General features: G+C 57.2%; 1 protein-coding gene and 1 long non-coding RNA gene across 4 annotated transcripts in view; one reads left to right on the plus strand and one right to left on the minus strand.

Annotated features, from left to right (window-relative positions):
• ATP2B4 (ATPase plasma membrane Ca2+ transporting 4) overlaps positions 1 to 16173 on the plus strand; it is a 93239-nt gene that overhangs the window by 596 nt on the left and 76470 nt on the right. The gene's annotated exons all lie outside the window — the stretch shown is intronic.
• LOC149853808 (uncharacterized) lies at positions 3246 to 16019 on the minus strand. Its single transcript, XR_016439015.1, has 4 exons — positions 15877 to 16019; positions 15104 to 15442; positions 9672 to 9738; positions 3246 to 7933 (listed from the first exon to the last, which is right to left on the minus strand). It is a non-coding gene; the product is annotated as an uncharacterized LOC149853808 (long non-coding RNA).

Genomic DNA, 16173 nt, shown 5'->3' on the forward strand with positions numbered 1-16173 from the left:
GGCTCCGACTGCAGCGAGAGGCGCGGGGCTGGCACTGGGCGCGGGATCCGTTGCGGCTGCAGCAGGTGGGTGGGACGGGCGGCGGGCGCAGCCGGGGGGGGCGGGCTGGCAGCTTCAGCTCCCCCCTCCCTGCCGTGCTGTGGCCGGGGTGGGGTGCGGGGCCAGCGTCGCATGCCCTGCAATAGCTGGGGTGCAGCTCGTGGCTCTGGGAGGAGGGGCTGGGGGCGGTGGGGCTGCAGGCTGTGCCGCCAGCATCGCCAGCTCGTTCCGGCTGGGGCCCGAGATGCACCTGGAGGCGGGGGTGTCTGTGCGCGGCGCTGGAGGGAGAGGATCCCACCCCTGCAGCTGACCCGGGGCCTCTTGCTGCAGCAGGTGGGCGACCCACCCCCTGCAGCAAGGAGCGGCGCTATCTGCTGCCCCGCCAGCCACCTGCCAGGTGGGCAGGAAGGAAAGCTCCAGCCTGGGAAAGTCCCATCTGTTGCGCTGAGTCTCCTTGGGAGAGCTGCACCCGTGCGCACGCATCTCCCTGCCCTGGCTATGACTTGGTCAGCTTGCCCTTGGAGTGGCAGGGAGGTTTCCCTGCCGGCGCCAGCCTCCCTTGTGCCCTGGCTGGCTCGCTCAGAGGCCACGAGCGGTTATCCACAAGTCGCATCGCCTGCACTGCGCTGTGGTGCGGTGGACCGCTAGGATAAGGCCCCGTGTGCCGGACTCAGCCCAGGCTGCACAGCAGCACCGTTCGGCATCCGCTCTCTTGCCACCCCTGCCTGGGAAGGCTTGCAACAGCAGCAGGGTGCGGGCTGCTGGTCGGGATCCGGGTGCCAGGCGGGAAGGGCCAGGCGTGGCGTCGGGTCTGGCACGAGGTACATTTGCCTTTCCGGGGCTGGTGGCCGGAGCAGCAGGTGGGCTGCAGGCGGCAAGCGGGCAGAGCGTGCGGGGGAGCAGGGGCTACTGCAGGCAGAAGTGTGCGCGCGTGTATGGCCAGCGTTGGGCTAGTGGGGCGTGCGTCGGGGTGGGATTGCAGTGTGCTGGCAGTGCCGGCTGGGCCACGCCTGGTGCTGGCTGTCCCTCCCTCCTGCCTGCACCGCTCCAGCCCATCCAATCGGGGTTTAAAAGAAACAAGCCAGGCAGAAGGAAGGGGCGGTGGTGGGGGGGGACCCAATCTAGCTCCAGCCAAACGCCCTGGCTCTTCTGACTCCTGCCTGCCCGTTGAGCCCCCCTCCCAGGTCCCAATGCTCTGGAGGCTAGGAGCTTCCCTCTCTCTTGCTGCGCATCTGGTTTGAATCTCGGAGCTCTGTGGGAAGGTGGTTCCCGTTATGCAGCCTGGAGTCAGGCTCTCTGTGTCCAACCTGGACCCTATCCCCTGCCCTGGGCTTTTCCTTCCTGAGAGGAGATTGCATAGGCTTGAGGTGGCTTGTAAGGGCTCTCTGCTGAACCCTGCATGCAGGCCAGGCTCTCTGTGTAGCCGAGGCCCGTGCAGACCAGAGGAAAGGAGTGGGAGGTGGTACAATGGGTTATTGTCCTCGTACCTCCGGCTCCGGGCTCTGCTCGTAAACAGCATCCGTGACCCGCGTGAGCTGCCCGTCTGCAGTGCAGTCCCCTTGCATGGGTCAGCACGACAGCCAGGCTGCAGGGCTGGGGGCGCAGGGGGGAGCCCGGCTGGAACAGACGTGTCCGCAGAGCTCCTGACTCGAAGGACTGGTGCAGCACAGAGGGGCATGGGTGGGAGGGTGCGGAGCACGGCATCGGGGCGAGACGCATCTGTGCAGCTCTCCTGGAAGGAGCCTGGCCCCAGAAGATAAGTGGGACTGTAGGTCTGGGCTGACGGGGGCAACGGTGCGGGTGCGTTGAGCCGGGGCACTGTGCCATGGGGTTGTTTGTGCAAATGGCCTCAGCTCTGCCTGGCTCCTGATGCTGCCCTCAATCTTTCACTTCTCTGAGCACTGAGATTCCCCTAAATATTTCATTACAAGCGAGAGAGAGAGAGAGGAAAAAACAGGCCCCTCAAACCCAGCTGCCTGCAGCAGCACGACAGGCCCTTCTGGAGCTCACGGCTGTCGTGAATGTGGATCCTGCCAGGCGGCTGTCTCATTCTGGGAAGCTTCTGGGGAAAGGCCCGATGCTGGGGATGGGACAGAAACTGCTCAGGCCAGGTCAGGTTGGTATTTGGCTCAGCTGGTAGGTAGGGAATTCTCCGTACTCCAGCACGATGTAGAAGAGAGTTGGATGGTCCCTAGACAAGCCCCAAATACACCTGGCAAGCAGTGTGTTGTGATGCCCGCTGGTCTCCTTTCATGTATTCTTGTGACCCACTTTTGGGTTGTAACCTGTGGGTTGAAAAAAGCTGCCAGTCTGTGAAAGGGCTACAAACAAACTTTTAAAATAGATCCTCCTTTAAATGTGAAAAATGTGGGAAACTGGGTTTTCACTTGCGGGCTGGCACAGTTCCAGCCTACAAGGGGCTGCTTGGGCCCCCCTGCCCCACACACTGCGGGGCTGAGGGTCGGGGCCAGGGCTGGGAGGCAGCAGGGTGGGAGTGAGGGGCACCGGCAGGGTTCGGGGACTGTTTTCTACTTAAACTACTTACTGGGTCAGGACTGACCATCCGTGTTTACAGATGGGTCCTGCTGCAAAAAAGGTTGCGGACCACTGCTGTAGGGCACCCTCAGAGGAAACCAAGGTGAAGCAGGTCAGCCTCCTATCAGTTGCCTGTGCAAAACAACATGAAAAATGTGCCGTTTCAGCGCCCTCACAAGGGCTCCTAAACCCCACGCAGGCCCCAACACCACTGCAAGACGGGGGCTCAGACCCTTCGGGGTCTTCTCCCCCGAATGAAACAGGCCCTGCTCTGCAGGTCCATGGGGATCTGCTGGGAAAAGCAGGTTTGCCCTAGGATACTGCAAACCCCAGGCAGGAAATGCTGGATGGGTTTCTGCCTCACCCTCTCTCCTGAAACACCGTTCTCAGATATGGGGGTGTAGGTTAGGGCCGCGTGGGTCTCAGGACACAGGCAAAGACAAGGTTGTTTGGGTAAATGGGATCTCTTTTACTGGAGATCAGACTGACTTTTTACATGACCGACTGGGCGGGGAAAAAAAAAAAAAGGAGATCAGGTTTACCCGAAGAACCTTGTCTGCCTTCTCTGACATGGGTTTCTTTCCTGCTTGGGTTTGCATAGGCGGGCACGGAGCAGAAAGCAAGCAGTGGCGGGGATATTTTTGTCTACCCCTCTCTCCTCCCCTCCAGGCTCTGCCCCCTGATGTGGAGCTCCCACTCTCTTGTGGCAGAGGCAGTGCGGGCACTTCCCAGTAGTGCTGGGGGGAACAGGGACTCTCCCATTGCTTGCTGGTCCCCGTTGGTCAATTTGTAGATGGCCACCAGACCCCGCTCAGCCTCCTCTTGTGGAGGCTGAACAGGTTCAGATCCCGTTGCCTCTCCTCATAGGGCCTGCCCTGCTGCCCCCTGACCATGTGGGTGGCCTCCTCTGGCCCCTCTCCGTGCTGTCCACATCCCTCCTGAAGTGCAGCGCCCAGACCCGGATGCAGTGCTCCAGCTGCGGCCTGACCAGTGCCGCATAGAGAACAGCATTGCTCTGCTGATGGACCCATCCTTCCCAGTTCTCGCTCCCCAGAAGACCGTAGAGCTCCCTGAGTGGGAGTTCCCTGCTGCTTGCTACTCTACTCATCGGGGGTGGTTCAAGCTCCCACACTGAATGCCTTCAAGAGAAAACTGGATGCTTGTCTTGCTGGGATCCTATGACTCCAGCTGATTTCCTGCCCCTCGGGCAGGGGGCTGGACTCAGTGATCTTCTGAGGTCCCTTCTGGCCCTAATGTCTATGAATCTAAACCCAGGCGTGTGGCCGGGGATCTGCTCTCCTTTTGTACCACAGGGATTTGCTTTCTCCAGACATTTAAAATCCCCTTTGCTGCTCTGGGGGTAGTGAAAGCCCTAGTGTAGATAGGTGCTGGTACCCTTGGTGTTGCCCTGGGTGGCTAAAATGCTAGGCCCTGCTCCAGGTCTGTAGTTGAGGGCTGCAGCAGGCCTGGTAGCAGCTAGAGATACTGGTACAAAAGGCTTCTTATAGATGCAGCAAAGAGTGAAATCTGAGTGAGGGCAAATCCTGTGGGGTGGTGAGTAACAGGGAGAGGCCTGGCTATTGTCCTCTGGTAGGCAGAGAGAGAGCTCCACTCAGAGCCTGAGAGCTTTCCCTGCCCACCTGGTTGGCCTTGCTCAGGGCTGCCAGGCAGGGCATGCACGTGGATGGGCTGTGGCCCCCCCCAGCAGTCTGTTATCCCATCTGCCCCCTGTCTCTGCCTGCCTTGGGCACCCAGATGGCAAGTTCCTTGGCAGGGAGTCATCTAGTCCCTTTAAAGCACCCAGTCTCCTGGGGCCCTGATGCTGGAGTCCTGTTGTTCCAGGACCGGGTGGACTGGTGACGAATGTACCTTGCCAACATGATAGGGTCCTGGTGGAGCTGGCAGAGAGGAGGAAAGGCCTGCTGAGACTAAATCCCCCTGAGTTTTCTGGTGCTTGCCTTGGTCTTCATCCCCTGCCCATCTCTGTCTGACCATGGTGATGTGCCAGAAGGCAGCCAGATGCCTCTCACAGAGCAGGTGTGAGGGATGTTCTCATCTCCCTGCCTGGGGTGTGATTCCTACTGTGCCCAACCTGGTACTTTTTGGGCCCCTCAGCTGTAAGGTGATCCGTGGTGGACCCCAGTGTGATACTAGCTGCACAGGTCATGCTGTGCGACGGGGGCTGGCAGTTCCCCTGACCATGTGCCAGTGCTGGGGTGCGGTCTGGGCATGCAGCCACCGACGCCAGCCCTGCTGGATTCTCACGTGGGGAGCTTGCGCATTGTGCTTCCTCTGCTTCCCCTCCGTGCCTTCTGGGGTGTCCTGCACAGAGCTGTGGGGAGGGTTGACCAGGGCTGCGCCTGCGTCTGGATGCATGTCAGAGCCTCAGCTTCCCTCCTGCTTCCCAGCACCCCTCCTGGCTTGTGGGGGAGCTTCTCTGTGCCCCCCTTGCTTGCTCTGGGAGAGTCAGCTGCCAAGAGAGGCTGCAGACGGGCTTGTGGAAGGCTGCAACTCCATCGTCTGGCAGGTTACAGAGGAGGGAGAGTTGCCAGTGGCCCTGCTCAGCTGTGCCGCCTCCCCTACCCCCCCGCAGCGCTGGCTGAACGCATTAGATGCTGCCGTGGTTCTGGGTAGGAGGGGTGGCTGCCAGCTTGGTGGGGACCCTTCTTGCTGATGCCGAGGGCCCATCCAGTGCCAGTTTCCCAAGTGGGCATCTCCACGTAAAGCCCATACGATGCTTTGGGAATATCTGGACTGAGGGAGATATGATCCCAGCTCCACGCTTGTAATAAGTAACACCTGGAGGATTTCAGCTGAGAAACCCCGGCTCCCAGGGGGGCACGATGAGGAGGGACGGGGGGGGGGGGTCCCGCTGTGGCAGCATTCCTGTTCCAGCTGGCCCTGGGAGCCATGTTCCCTGGCGTCTCCTGCCTGGGGTTTTCCAGTGCTGAGCTAATAAAACATCTGACTTTGATGTTTTAATTAGTTGCTTTTTTGGCTCTAATGTGGAGGGATAACAGAGTTTCCATAGACTTCAAAACCTGCCCTTCCATTTGTCTTCCTACACCCGCAGCCGGTCCTTGCCAGGAACAAATGCCTGAGACACACAGAGTGCATCGGCGCCGCTGGCTCTGCGTGGTGTGACGGCCTTCCCTGTACCGTGGCGGATTAAATATTAATGAGTAACACTTTGCCCTTCTGCAGCCACCTCTGTCGGAGGCTCTGGGAGCTGGCAGCTGCCTAACTGGCAGGTCGGGATGCTGGTGGGGCCTATGGATACTGTGCCTGGCTGCTGTGGGGTTTTAGGATGAGGTTAGATGGGGACTTGGATGGTTTGGATAGGGACACCTCTGCCTCAGGCAGGGAGTTGGGCTAGATGATCCCTGGAGCCCAGGTCTGTGAGGTAAAGCTCCCATCTGCTTTAAGGCCCAGGGCAGCATTGCCATCTCCATTTCTACAGATGGGGGAAACTGAGGCGCAGGAGGAGAGGGTGACTTGTACCTGGCCTGGTCACCGCCCTGGCACAGAGCCCAGCTTTTGCCACCACGGCATGCTCCTTTCCAATTCTCTGGGCTCCCAAGTCCTATGTGGAGGAGCAAATGCAGAGGGGAGTGTGGTGGCGGGGTGTGAGTTGCTCATTGCTGTTCTGCTCCTTGGTTTTCCACCCGGAGGATGGGATGCTACGGGCTTCTCCCGTCTGGCTGGGGTTTGTCGCCACTATTGCTGCCTGCTGAGAATGGTCCAGCGGAGCAGCAGGGTGCAGAGCATCTGGGTTTGCTGTGTGGGCTCCCTAGATCCCTTCTCCGCCTCTCTCCTGTCCTGCCTTTACCTGCCTTGTCCATTTGGGCTCTGACCTCTTTGGGCCACACTGTCCCTACAGTGGATACGGACTGTAGGGGACTGGCTGCTGTGGTGCACAGAGCTGTGAGGCTGTAATGGCAGGAAGCTTGCTTGCCCCAGTCAAAATCCCTGTGCAGGTCAGGCAGGCGGCAGGAGGATGTGGTCCAAGTTACCATAACCATGGGAGCGTCTGTTCCCCTCCTGCTTCAGGACTCGGTGCTCTGGAAACAGGGGGGTTGTTCTGTCCTCTGCTCGGACTGAGTTGCCTGAGATGGAAGGTGGAGCATCTGCAGACATCCGTGTCCTGTCCCAGATGTTTCCCAAGGGTGCCGGGTCCCGGCAGCAATGAGTTTGCTGCCCCGTCACTCCCCACGTGTCAGTAAGGCTTGCTCTCAGGGGATGGCGAGCAGCCTGTCCACTTGGGCTCCTCCCAGGGCAGCTGTCAGCAAAGGTGAGCAGCATCCTGAATCCTTAGTTCGGGAGGTGGCTGATGTCCCTGCCCCTGCCTAAGTGCGCATATTCGGATGTGTTAGACTGGGACTGTCATATGAAGCCATGCTGGCTCTTCTGTGAGGATGTGCCAGTCGATGCCAGATGAAGCCAGGCTGAGGACTTGCCCTACTGACTGCGCGCTGCTTTGGGTGGTCTTCAGCATTGCACGTCTGTAGCAGAGATGAGTCTGTTAGTCCTCAGCTTCAGTAAATAAGCACCTGGCTGCACTAAAACCCACTGGTGACTCAGCTCAGACCTCGGCTACCAAGACTCCTGTACCGGTGGCTGGAAGTCCCATTGGGTTGGGCACTGTGTAAGCACCCATGAGTCGCTAGCTTACCCTGAAGGTAGACGGGGGAGGCAAAGGTTGATGCACAGGGCTGGGCAAACTGCATTGCAGCGGTTGTATACAATGGCACTGCTGCCCTGGAGTGTAAGAAATGAGCTTCTAGTTCATCTGAGGTGAACGAGGCGGGTGGTGCTGTTAGGAGCTGAGTCTTGCGTTTGCAGCTTCTTTTACTCAGGACAGCTTGACTAGCCCATATGTCCGCTGGCTCTCAATGGAAGAGACGGTGGCAGAGAGGAAGGCTATTACGCCCACAGGCGGGGAGCTTGAGTGTTTTTGGTGACTTTGCCAAGGTCCAGCAGGGCGTTTGTTGCAGAGCCAGGCATCCGGCCCAGCTCTCCCACGTTTCCTGGGTGGTGTTGCCTTGGTTTTCAGCCCTTTTCTGTGCAAAGACGGGAGGGGATGGGTGTGCTGCTAAGATGACTCCCACAGCAGCCTCTTTGATTAGGTGGAGACACTATGGCCCTTTTCCTGCTTCTGATCCCCCAAGGGCTGGGCGTGCCAAATTCAGCAGAAGGTGTGGGACCCATGCACTAGCCAGGGTCCCGCTGCTCATCACCCTGCAGCTGAGTGGCTTGCAGAAGGGGGCTGAGATATTGGAGTCACTGGGTCTCTGGGTCAAACCTGCCCCCGGCTGCTCTTAACTGATGGTCCCCCATCATCTGGGGGCTGCTGGGAAACCTGCATGGCGCAGAGAAGAGGAAGAGACTGACAGTAATGGGGCTACCTGAGTCGGTGGGGGTGGGGGGGGAGAAGAGGGGTGTGCTGGGGTCTAGGAGCTTGCTTAGCAGAGGTCAAGCCTTGGCACATCTGGAGGAGGGTCTTCCCTCTGGCTGGGGAAAGCAGCACTGCTCCAAGCCGCCTGCCTTGGCGAGGGTCAGAGCGGAGAAGGCCGTTCATGGGCTCCTTCGTTCCCGAGGCTAAAAATAAGCCGGCCGGCCCTTGGAATGGTGACAGGTGTATCCGTTACCGCCGGCCCAGCCCCGGGCCGCGTGGGGCCGTGGGGGTGCTGCTCTAAGAGAACAGGGGCTGGGAAGGCCGAGGCGGCCTTGTGGCGGGCTGGCCAGTGGGCCTGGGTTTCCTTTCGGACATCTGGGCAGCGGGGTCTGGACTGCCGTGTCCACGCCTGAGCGTTTCGGAAAGGCCCCGTGGTGACTCCTGCGTAACCTTTGCTCTTTCTCCCGGAGCGGGACGGGGCTCGGGTTCCCGGGGCTGGGCTCAGATTTCGGACGTGAGGGGTCTGGTTTGCTGAGAGGCTTCCCGTTGCCCGGAGGGCCCTTGCTGTACCAGCCGGAGCATTCCTGTTCCTCCCCCCCACGCCACCCCCGTTTCAACATGAGGCCCCCTTTCCTGTGTCCCCCACCCAAATGGCTCCCATGCCTCTCCGCTCTACTGCTGCCATCTGTCCAATTAACCCAGGAGCATCTGTGTCCCGCATGCATCTGTTTCCCTTTGCGGTTCGCTATTGCAAGTTGCTGACCTTGGAAATGCCAGCGCTCGCAACTGCGAATCCTGCCCGCTGCTTCCTCTGCCCCCAGCCCACAGCACCTTTTTCTTCCTCTCCTGTCTCCACCAAGGCAGGAGACTTTAAATAATTGAATATTTAAATGCCATGCCTGCCTCTCTGGCCATTGTGTGCGCGGTGCCTCCTGTCTCCTCTCCGTGCTGTGCTCTCCCTCCTACCTTCTCGCTGGCTCCTCAAAACTGTATTTGTGCTCAGCTCAGCCTCGGCTCAGATCGTTTCCAGCTGAACTGCATGATCAGGGATCTCCCCCAGCCACTGGGGTAATGAGTTTATTGTTCTAAGCTGCAATTAGCAACTCTCCCATGGACTGTAAGAGCATCAGGGCAGGAACTCTTATTGTTCCTACACGCTATAACGCAGCATGGTGTGCTGGAGGTGTCTCTAACTTGCTCGGTAAGCTCCTCAAGGTAGGAATTTGCCTGTCTGCATAATGCTGTGTAAACCAGTGGCAGCATTATGCAGTAAACGCTACATTAAATGGTTCTTGGACTGGAAACTGCCAGCCCGCAGCTTGGTTCTTGCCCGCAATGTCCTATCTAATCCATTCTGTTTATGTGTTTGCCGGGCTGAGGATGAGCATGTCAATGAGATGCAAACTTGTCTATGAGGCAAGCCTGTGGACTTGAACCACAGTGACGAACTTGGCCGATAACTCGGACACAGGGATGATGAGTTGTGTGCGTCCCAAATTGGACACAAGAGTGACTGATGAAAATGGAGCTTGCTCTCCCCTACCTGTACTGGCTCTGAAGGGCCAATATGATCTTTAAAACCAGGTTCTTGCCCCAAAGGCAGTGGAGGAAGGGTGTTCTGGTAAAGCCCTGAGTTGGGACTGGCTTAATGTTTCTAGCAAGCTCCCCAAGTGACTTGTGAGTTATTTCTTCTTTGCCCTACCTCATTGAGTTGGTTCTGGGGTGAGTCGATGGCTGCTGGTGTGTACAGCCCAGTACAACGTATGAACCTACAGAGAGAGGTTAGGCAGTTAAAAAGGCAGGACTCATTACACCATAATCACAAACTAGTGCAACAAATGCCTAACAAGAGAAAGTGTTATTCTTAATGCCGGTCCCCTGGGAAATTAGGCGGGGGAGTTACAGCACTTCAGTAATGCGCTTGTCTTATCTTGGTCCTTCCAGTGTCCCAGTGCTAATCCCCTAATAATGTCTTCACGCATGCGCATTGTCTGGGCATCTCTGATCAGTTGACCTTGACTCTCCAGGAGGTGCCCACCCAGTGCTGGCCTTTGATGGACTGTTATGAGCATGTTTTCCGTGGGCGCTTGGAAACTTTGGGCCCAACAAGAGAAGAGTATTAATCCACTATGTTGCATGTGACCTTGGCAGAAATGATGAGTAATTTGGTTGCAGTGCGGCTTGGGCTGGCCGGCTCTGTAACCAGGCTGTATATGGAAATCTCTCCCTCTGCACCCGCTCATGCCTGGGTGAGAGGACATGCAAGAGAAGTTGGTGACCCAGTGACCATGTCTGGAAAACTGGGGGAGCCAGTTCCTGTCATTGGAAACACTGGTGGTTGGCTCATGCTCTGCATGTATAAAGCAACCATGGCCTGTGGTTTTTTTTTTTTTCCAAAGGAACTAGTATGGATTTTTTTTGTTTGTTTAGGAGACTGAAAGGACACATTTAAAAGGGCTTGCATTTCTTCCTCCCCCGCCCCATGAGGTGATCATCTTTTCAAGGTGCCTCTTAAAATGGAGTAGCTAAAACTGAAGGGACCCCCAGTTTGAGAACTTAAAAGCTGGTGGAGTAACAAGTGTATATGTGACTATCTATGCATACAGGGATGCATATCTTTGCAGGAACAAATGTACTGGGGGAAAAGGGGTGTGCGTGGTGCTTAGAAACCAGTAGCTACTGGTTATAGAGAAGAGGCTCCCAGAACCAACTGGGAGGCAGGGTGGGATTCCCCGTGGGTTCCTGTGTCTTCTCCTCCTCCTCCCCTCCAACGGTGGGAATTGAAAACATCCTATCTCCTCTGTTACGAGTTTAATCCCATGGGCTACTATACTCATGGGGAACTCGTATTACCCAGACAGCTGCTGGGTGACAAATGCAGCTAAACAGGGCTCACGGGAGAGATCCTTCTCTGCCTGCCTCGCACGGCCACTGCTGCAGTTGGCAGTGCTCCTAGTATTCCCCGCAGCTGATGGCACGAACCGGAGAGACCGAGCTCCCCTTTGTCTCTTGGAGGGGTCCCTCAGGATCCGGCATGAGGTCTGTTGCGTGGGGTAGTGTCAGCCCTGCTCTGTCCGTATACTACGGTATTCGGTTCCTGGGGCGCTCTGTCCCATGTCTTTTGCAATTCTTGTAAAGCTGCTTAAGAACCAGTTTGGAAAGGAACGGCGTGATCGTGGGAAGGGCCCCAGGGATGCGGTGCCCAGAGAGCAGGGCGACGTGGGGAACTCGCTGCTCTCCGAGGTTCCCTGGCAGCCTGCCTTGGAGCTGGCGTGAGCCACCGGTAGGACTGGGGGGCAGGACTATGTCTGATGGCTTTTGTGATGGGGTGGGCGTAGAGCTCACCTGTTGGCGCATGCTGTATGTATTCAGCACCAGCACGTGGTGCCAGCTTCTCCAACGAGCTCAGCGCTGAGTTCACTGGAAATTCGGGTCTGAGTGACCTGAAACGGGAGTCTATGGTGGAGCCAGGGGGTCTGAGTCCCCATCCAGGCTCTGACCATGAGGCTGCTCAGCCCTATCCCCTCAATGGCATGGTCCTCCCACGCACGGCTCTGAACCCAGGTGACTTCCTGCACTGGAGGGCAAATCCCTGCTGGGACTTTCCTGGCCCCTTTCTGTGGTCCTGGAGCAGTGGCCTCGACTCCTGACCAGCCGCTTTCACGTCTTTCCATTCAGTTCTTTCCTTGCTCAGCCCTGTGTTTTCCACTCCTCTCCTCCCAGCTCTCCATCGCAGCCTGCCATCTGCAGACCACCACACTCATTTTCTCCGGGCACCGGCTGTCTCTGCCTCCCCAAGTGCCAGCTCCCAGATCCTGTTGCTTCTTTATCTAGCTCTTCCGCACGGCACAAAGTTCATCTGTAGCCATAGTCAGGGGTGTCAGTGGAGAGATGGGGGGAAACAGGGTGGAATCTCCCCGTCTTGTTTCTTTCTGCCGCTTCTCCCCCCCCCCCGCAAAATCCGCCTCTGTCTCTGCAGGGCAGCCAGCTGGGAAATCCTGCCGTCACTGCAGCATCCTGCAGTCGAACGTGTAATGCATCCAATCCCTGCAAGATGCTGCAGATCACGCAGCCTGGCTGCAGCACAGGGCGGCTCGTGCCGGGCTGGTGCTGCAGTGCACAGGCTGGCCAGGTTGCCGGGCCCGCTACAGGAGTCTGGAGCGGTCCCCAGTGCTTGGGGCTGGGGTCTGCCCTGCCCTGGGTTTGCAGGGAGTGGTAGGAAGGTGGAAAGGATCAAGGGACAGTTGGGCTCCTACTCCCATCCCTGTGTGCACAGGATGCTGGGTGGCCTGCCTCTGCGTTTCCTCCAGCAAGTCTGGTGGCTCTGGGGTGGAGGTGAGCTGCGGCACTGGGATGGAGGCCTCCTGGCTGTCTTTTGTTGCTCTGTGCTCTCTTGGTGGCTTGAGGGCCGGGGGCAAGCCCTTCCTTCTGCCTCCCTCCAGGACCAGGAGGGACTGGCTAGCAATAAGGAAGGTCTTTTGGAAGCTAAGGGCTCCTCCCTCCCCTCCCTCATGCTGAGATGCAGCTCTCCTCAGGGTGGCATCTTCCCCTTCCCGCCCTGGCGCTCCCTCTCCAGTCCTGTGGCTCTTATCAAACCCTGCTGCCTCCCCTGTTTGGAGGGAGGGCAGAGCCCTGGAGGCTAGGAATGATTAACTCTAGGGCGGGACAGATTTTCCTGAGATAACAAGCTTGTTAAAAGGAGAAAAATCTTTGGGAGAGTCAGAGGGTCCCCTGCCTAATGGCAGGGGTTGCCAGACACTACTGCCCTGAGACCTCTGCAAGACAGTCAGCCGGTGACTCGCATCTAGGACTGATGCTGAAGTCTGAAGCCAGCGTGCTGTCAGTTTTATGCCAGTAGTGGAAGCTCTTCCTCCAAACCGCCCTTGGCTTATTGGAGTGGACTTTCCATCCTGTGCATCTTGTTGCTTCTGGACGCTCTGCTCCTGGGGTAAAAACTACCCTGGTGATCCCAGGTTTGAGTGGGTGTCTAAATTCTTCCCCGCCAGCGCTGGTCTTGGGGTGGTCCAGAGTGAGGATAGAAAGTGTGCTTGCATCCAGTCGCTATTTGATCGATGATAGCGTGGGATGGAAAATTTGAAGGAACAGAAGGAGTCAGAGCATCCAGAGCCTGGGCTCCTGGCTGCTGTGGTGTTGCGGAGTGGTGGAGGCACATGGGGTGGAGAGCCTGGCCGGTTGGGGAGGGAGCCTGAGCAGGAGTGAGCCTGATCTGCCCAGGTCTCTTTGCTGAGCATGTCGCCCTGGCCACTTAGCGTATCCCATAGAGATGGCTTTCCTGCAGGGGTCAGCCTGCTGCATTGTTTATGGCTAATGTAACCCCCCTTGACACCCAGATCACTGCGGTAATCTCCTGCCCTATCGGTTCTAAAGCCGCTATTATCCTCGGATTAGCATTGGCGCTTAGATACCCACCTGTACTAAAGCCTGCGAGAGGCAGAAACTATTAGAAAGCCTCCCACAGTTTCATTGCCCACGGGCCCAGCCTATGCTAAGTAGTTAATGTCCAGCTGTCACCTCGCATAACCCTGTCGCAGGTATGCGCTGTGCTCACGGCCCCTCCTCCTCGCCCTCGGGGCTGGAGGCTGTTTTGTTCCACCCGGTACCCGCAGACGGGCACCTGAGTCCTGTTCTGTGACTGATGACACACCCGCAGGCACTGGTGGAGGGCTTCACTGAATCACTGGGGAGACCAGTCTAGCAAAAGAGAAGCCCTTGATGGTTCACTCCAGGGAAGCCCAGCTCTTGCATGTCCCGAGCTCTGGCAGAGAGGACCACTTGCAGCTGGGGTCACGCAGAACAGCAACAGTCTCTTGCATATTTTAATTAGAAGTGGCTTTGGCTTGAAGGACTTGATGCCACTGCAGGTCAGGTCTCCCCCTGGCAGCCAGGCCCTGCAGGTCCTATCTCATTACTTGTGTCTCCTTGAAACCTGACTGGGTCGCAGCTTAGATGCTGCTTAGACACTTGGGCCGTTCAGGTGCCGCAAGTGTCCCCTGGGCTGTGATAGCCACCCACCAGGCATCTAGTTGAGCCTGTGGAACAAGTGATGGCCTTGAGCTCCTGGAGGAGGGCAGCTTTGGTCGTCAGGGAATGCCAGGCCCAGTGGTACCTGGGATGCTAGAGGTGATGCTTGTTGACTGCATCTCATAGGCGTCCATCCAGTCTCAGCTTGCTATAGACATGGCCCGCAGTGGAGGGGCGTCGGGCATCTGCTTCTAGAAACGGACCCAGTCTTGCAGCTGGGAGCTCTAGGGCACATCCCAAGATGAGCAGGAAGTAACATCTGGGGTTGGAGACTCTACAGCAGCTGGTAGAAGAGGAATGGCAGGCTGGAGCCACGGCTGCCGCTGGCACCGGAGGGCCTGGGAGCGACAGCACAAGCTCAGGGGTGTTGAAGGTATCATTGTTTGGGGGAGAAGCAAGTCCAAGTGAGCATTTAAATATCAGTGTCCTCTCAAGTGCCCTGCTCCAGTTGGGGCTGCCTTGCATTGGCTTGGTGTAACTGGGAGATGAGAATCGAACCAGAACCCCCGCTCCCCAACCCTGCAGCAGTGGTGGCCTTAGGGTTGTTGGGACCCTGGGCAAGAGTGTCATTTGGCACCACATAGAGGCTTAATTTTGATGATCTATAAGCAAGTCAGACATTTGTTGCAAAATTTGGGGGGCCCCATGCAGTCTCTCAGCTTGCCCTCCCCTAAGGACGCTACTGCCTGCAGGGGCAAAAATCTACCCTTGCAGAAGCCTGGCTGAGCTGCTGTGAATGATGTCTCCAGCCGTCTCCATCAGGAAACAAAGTGGCTTTTAAATGCATTGGTACTTAATTAAAACATGTCAGCGGTCTAAAAATAAGTTGGCATTTGGTGTAGGCTGGGCCTAATACCTTTGGAAATGTGCTAGCTGGTTGCAGGTTACCCCGGGGCTGCGGCTGGCACCTATGGGAAGTGTAGGTGTCCCAGCGTGTTTGAAAAACAAGCTGCTCTTATTATGATGATGATGTTCGCTAGTCCAGGCATGCTCCACACACAGCTGCCCCAGTTGCAGTAAAGGTGTGGCTTCTAAAAACCCAAGCACCCCCGTCTCCTCCCCTGCATTGGCACTCGCCTTCTTTTGGCTTACCTGGGAAACAGGCAGGTGATGTGCGCAACTGCAAATCTGTTCTAGGAGCATTGACCTCAAGGGTTGCATCGTTGCAGGAATCGGTTGGAAGTCAAAGCCACACGGCTTCTGGGCAGCGAGAACCCTGCGCCTCCAGATGATGCGTGCCCAGCCTCAGTGGTGTCATTTGGTGCGTGGCTGGAAAGCGCTGACGCTGCAGGCGTGGGTGACGTGAGAAGGGGCGTAGGATAGAGCGGGGGGCTTGGCTGGTCCCGTTATAAAGGTGGCTGAAGTCCCAGTATCCATAAGGCCTCCGAGTAGAGGCCTCTCTCTCCTTCTTCCTTTCCCGGGTCCCTACAACTGCACAGAAGCATTTTTTGCAGTGGGGTTGGGATTGCTTTGTGGTAACGTGATTCTTGCTTGAGTTTTTTTTTTTCTTTTTTTTCTTTTTAGGGCTCGGTTCTGGGGACGTGTGGGTGGGGGGTGTTAAATGAGTTCAGGCTACTGTAGTCCGGCCACTCCAGGACATGGTCAGATAGGGGTGGTTTGCTTGGACACTGGGAATCTTCTATTTTCCCTTTTGAAGAGAGAGAACAAAGGGTGACCCCCCCCCCCCCACACACACACAAAGGATGACCCCCCCACACACACACACACAAAGGGTGACCCCCCACACACACACTTGTTTTGATGCATCCTGAGCAACTGGTTTAGTGCAGTTCCACCCCCCCCAACACACACACACACATGCACGCACGCTGCTCTCTTGGCCCATCTGGTCTGTTCTCACTTACTGGTGCATATTTTCCAGGCTCCTACAGCCTCTTGTGCAAAGCCATGGCTCTGCCTGGGTCTGAGCTCCCGGTGATATCACAGGCTTTGCTCTGCAAGGGTCTAATTTGGTGCCTGGGATGCAGGCTTTCTTCCTCCTTATAAATATTGCCTTTCGGTCTTCTGCGTCTCTCTCTCTCTCGCGCGCGCGCTCACTCGCTCCCTCCCTCCCTTTAATTAGACTTCTTACTGCATGGAACAGTTTGCAGTTATATATGGAAAACAGCCTACACTTTCCCAGGAGCGGAGCATGTTGGGAA

This window comes from Crocodylus siamensis, chromosome 13 (assembly GCF_052110815.1).
Source record: "Crocodylus siamensis isolate JL-2025a chromosome 13, ASM5211081v1, whole genome shotgun sequence".
Taxonomy (NCBI): domain Eukaryota; kingdom Metazoa; phylum Chordata; order Crocodylia; family Crocodylidae; genus Crocodylus; species Crocodylus siamensis.